The following is a 5,371-nucleotide window of genomic DNA, read 5'->3' as shown; positions in this document are numbered from 1 at the left end:
GGATAAATTGTTCATCTGTTTGAATACTATGAATATCCATACAGAAAATTTTTGAATTTTGAAAAAAGTGGTCTCAAAAATTTTCAAGATACGCTCACTTTTTAAATTTGTATCCAAAATGGCTGGCTAACGAAATTGACATTTTATTTTAAGACACTAAAAGATTATACCAAAGGCTAATCTAATCTGTCAATTCTTTCGAAAGTTTTCGTGCTGACAAACAAAAAATCTACAGCCACACACACAGACACAGACAAACATGTTCGTAAAAACCTAATTTTCGAATTCAGGGGGTCTCAAAACGTGGACATTTGAAAAAAACGGGGAGGAGAGTTAACTTTTACACAAATCTAATACCTTCTCTTGATGAGAATGTAAAAATTAATTAATTTGTCATGATTAATGTTTTGGTAGTTCTGTTTTCTGTTCGAATCATGAAAAATAGCATTAAGAATATTTAAAGAAAAGAACATTTTTAGAAAACCCACACACGAGACGAATAAGAAAATTAAAAAACATAAGTTGTGATGAGAATGTGCCCACGCAGCGGGCAGGTTTTTTATTATTAATATCGCTTTTCACGATTAAAACACAAAATACACATGCTATCAAAAAGTTATTAAAAATAAATTTGTAGATCTTTTTGAAGTGCACAATTTTTGTTCAGTCATTTTTTTACCTATTTTGCAGTTTTAATAATAATCTTGTAGGGCATTAAAAAAGAAACGTTTTTAATCTCTTGACTTTTTTCAATATCGTGCGTTATTTGGCCTAAAATGTTGATTTTCGTGTGTTTTTTGGAATTTTGTAAATGCTATATCTCTAGTAAATTTTGGTTTCGTAGAAAAAAGTAATTAAGATAAATTGTTCATCTGTTTGAATACTATCAATATCCATACATAACATTTTTGAATTTTGAAAAAAGTGGTCTCAAAAATTTTCAAAATACGCTCACTTTTTGCATTTTAATCAAAAATGGCTAGCTAACAAACTTGACCTTTATTTTAGGACCGTAAAAGAGTATATCAAAGGCCAATCCAATCTGTCAATTCTTTCGAAAGTCATCGTACTCACAAACTAAAAATCTACAGACACACACACACAGACAGACACATTCGTAAAACCCTGTTTTTCGGATTCAGGGGGTCTCAAAACGTGGACATTTGACAAAAACGGGTGGGGGGGAGGGTCAAATTTTACACAAATCTAATACCTTCTCTTGATGAGAATGTAAAAATGAAATGAAATGAATAAAAGTATAAAAATAAAATAAATGGAAGTTCCATACTTTTCCTATTCAACAGTTTCCAATTATGGACGCAGCATTTTTTTCAGTATTTTTGTCGTACAATCGGATAAGAGCTAAATCTATGAGACACTCAAAACTTACTAAATAGGATGTCGTAACGATGTCGTAAAGATGTCGCCAAATTTTGTGCCCACTGGGCTGTCACTGGGTTGTGGTATATACGCTTGCCATCTGCTTTTTCGAAACAAATGGAGTAACAGCTAAAAAATGAGAGTAAAGTGGTTAACCAAAATATATGAATGGATATTAAAGCGATTGGCAGCTGTAATTGTTTATTGACATGTCTCAATTGGCTTCGAAATAGGAAAACTGTGGAAAGTGATAAAAGGATGCCGCCATGAACTCGCTGATAAAAATTGATAATAATTTTTCAATTTAAAAAATATATTATTTATTGATTTATTTACATTCCTTGTTGTTTTGTAATGTGCAAGGCACGCATGGAACTGGCGCATTACGTAGAATCGTATGAATAAGGTAAGTATTGTACAACCTATTCTCGCTTCATAGAACACTAATATTAATTTAATATTATTTATTCAATCATAGTTTATTAATTAATAGTTATTATTATAGTAATAATAATTCAATAAATGTTTTATATTTGGTCTCTCCGAGGGCACTATGTCGATATGTAAGAATACTAAATCTTCGCGAATCAGGACTTAGGAAATGATTTGAACATTTTTCCTGAAACAAATTGTTACTAAATTCGATATCTGCTGAGTAGAATAATTAATGAATTAAATTATTTAATTAACTTATTTAAATTTATTCAATTAATTAAATAAAAATAATAATAATTCTATTAAATATCTCGATATTGAAAGGACGATGGTTTTTAAAAGTCTGCAAAAATCTGTAGATATTGTTATTTTCAATCAGAAATTTGTGCGATTAATATTAGTGTTCTATAAGGCGAGAATAGGTTGTACAATACTAACCTTATTTATGCGATTCTACGTAAGGCACCATTTCCATGTGTGTTTTGCACATTTCAGCACAACAAGACATGTAAATAATTCAATAAATAATATATTTTTTTAATTGAAAAATTATTATCAATTATTATCAGCGAGTTCACGGCGGCATCCTTTTATCACTTTTCACAGTTTTCCTATTCTGAAGTCAAGTAAGACATGTCAATAAACAATTCCAAAATTTAAAACATAAATCGCATTTTTATTGGAATTTAAAATTCCCGCCAAGAGAAGTGCAAATTTACCGACAGTACACATGCTTGGTGGTACGATAAAGTAACGCTGAGCGAGCAGCGCCAAACAGTCTGTCAGTTGCTTTGGTCTCCATTCATGTTGTTTGGTTAAGGGCATGTGATGCTTAGAAAATTGTCGATTTTACCAGTTTTAGGTTACCCGGCTTTTTTCCTAGGATAAGAAATATTTTTCCTTCAAAATCTGGGAAATGATAGCGAACATGCTAATGGACGTCCCCACACACTTTATTTTGTGTTTTTTTATCAACAGATTCTTGATATTGCTAACAAAGTGCGTGTATATTTCGAGGTTATGTGTGTTACAATTCACCCGAGCGTTACTTCCAAACTACACAATATTTTTGGCCAAAAACTTTTGACTTACAAATAAACATAGTAACTAATCTCCTAGAACTAACCATGTTTTCAGGAAATCAAAAAAGTTTATTTCATAAATAATTTCCAGATTATCGTAAAGGCAGAGATGAAATACGACGTAACCTCAAAATAATGCATATGCATAGAATTTTTATTTAGCACAATAAATTTTTTTGTTATTATTCCTCAAAAAAGAGTCCGCAGACGTCCGTTATGATATTTTATAGCATCTCCGAATTTAGTTTTTAAACATTTTTATTTTTTTTGAAAAAAAAAGCCGGGGAAACTGTAAGTATCACATGCCCTTAACCACTTTACTCTCATTTTTTGGCTGTTACTTAATTTGTTTCGAAAAAGCAGATAGCAAACGCATATCCCACAACCGTGGAACCCTGTCCGTGGCGGGAAAATGTTCGGAGTGCATTTTTAAAACCTCAAAACCGAATTACCATTGGCCGCTGGTAAGTTTTGAGTATCTCATAGATTTTGCCATTTTTGCGCGCCGTTCGAACAGCCTTAAACTTTAGAATTTTAAAGATATCTTATAAACAAAGACAATTCAACGCTTTAAGACTACAGTTTCTATCTCTAAAAAATCATTGTTCCTCGAACAATTAGCATACATCGATGGGTTCTACAAAGAAGAGGCTTTCTTTTTGTTTCCGTTAAGAATTAGGCTAACTTCATTTTGTATGAAATTTAATTAACACGTAGAAGTGTTATAATCAATAAAAATCTTTTTAAATTTCTTGTTTTTAAAGTTATAGGAGCCTAAATTATATTATAAACTGTAATACAAAATGCTGAAGTTTTGAATTCGTTGGAAATATTTTGAAAAATAATACGTTATTTATTCCTTCTGGAAACTTAGCTAAATGAAGTTAGCCTAATTCTTAACGGGAACGAAAAGATAGCCTATTCTTCGTAGAACCCATCGACATGTGAGGTCATCATTTCTTTGTATGATCCCGTTGTAAAGCTTCAAGCACGAAGTAGTATAAGGAGACCCTACTACCATGCGGTCTTTGGAAAATTTGGACGCGTAGATTCGGATTTAGTTAGTTTGCATCGTTCGTAGCGCTTCTAGCGGAAAAGCGTTGAAATACAAGTTTTGCAAATGGCGGCGTCCGCGTAGTAAGCCGGTTGTAAACAAACAACGTACATGCTTGTCATCGTTTTGTCGATTTCCTCGTGAAAGTAAATGGACTGTGATAGAAGTGAGACGTTCTTATGTGTGCAAAATGGTTGGCTGTTGCATTGATGGGCGTGCATCCACAAGCTACGTTAGAAGAAAAGAAAAAGGAGACAGGCTTGCGAAACGTCACCTCGTTTTCCCTAGCACAGTCAATTGGATGATTTTGAACACCAAATGTCATGTGTTCCATTTTAAATATGCCAAATCGAAGAAATTTCGAGTCTACATTATGAAATGTCCATCGACATATAGAAATGGACCGGTAACGCTGTGGGAAGAACGGTAATGGGCTCTAGAGAGAGAAAAAGCATATGAGACGTAGACCTATCTCTTTCTAGATAAAGCTGATTAGTCGAGAATATTTTCGTTGGGTGAATTCTGGCGTAGCACAGGACCGTGCTTTGCCAAAGATATTATAAGCATAGATGCGGCACGGGAGGTCGGAGTGGGAGAACGATATATATATCTAACTACATTTTTGCATGCTTCGAGGTGCTGCGCTCTTCAACTTTTCGATGTTTCTATGGCAACCGCGTCCTTTGCCTACGTCTACGGGAGGGGTGGGGCCAAGGCGAAAGCCAAACCGAAAGAGCCGGTGATTTTCTGTTTCTTGATTCTCGCGCTTGCCTTCGCCAGCCATATCTATAGCTGACTCGGGGCTGTCTATACACGCCGAAAATATTAAAATTAATGAGGGCCTAAGATTATTATATTTATTATTATGTTAAAATTAATTAATTTCTTTTACGGTATCTTTTTTAAAAAGGGACACTTTCGAGATAGTAAATAAATTTAAAAAGTAACTAAATTTTAAATTAATTCAGAATTTAGTTAAATGAAAAAGTTAAATTAATTCCTCATCTGGTTTCTTTTAAAAGAGAAATTTTCGAAATACTATATAAATAAGTTGAAAAAAATTCTTGTCATATTTTAGAATTTTAGCGAAATTTCAAACATTATTTAAAAAAATAAAATTTTCATAAAAATAGTGAATTGAAGGTTCGAATACTTCACTGTCTAACTTTATCCCCTACATGTATTTTTAAATCCTAAAATATTTTATTATTTTTTCGGATAATTAAGGTATAACTGAAGTAATACGAGGGTAGTTCAATAAGTCCTTAGAATGACCAACAAATGGCGCGCGAATCACTCCAAATTATCTTTTTTTTTAAGTCAGCACCACTCCCGACTAGATATATGGTGCAGTCACAGTCCACATCTTCTGAGTTTACGTGTTTTTATAACCAATTGAAAAAAAATTGTTCGTTAAGAA

Source organism: Belonocnema kinseyi, chromosome 1 (assembly GCF_010883055.1).
Source record: "Belonocnema kinseyi isolate 2016_QV_RU_SX_M_011 chromosome 1, B_treatae_v1, whole genome shotgun sequence".
Classification (NCBI taxonomy): domain Eukaryota; kingdom Metazoa; phylum Arthropoda; class Insecta; order Hymenoptera; family Cynipidae; genus Belonocnema; species Belonocnema kinseyi.
The sequence above is the reverse complement of the archived record's forward strand: the minus strand, read 5'-3'. Positions refer to the sequence as shown.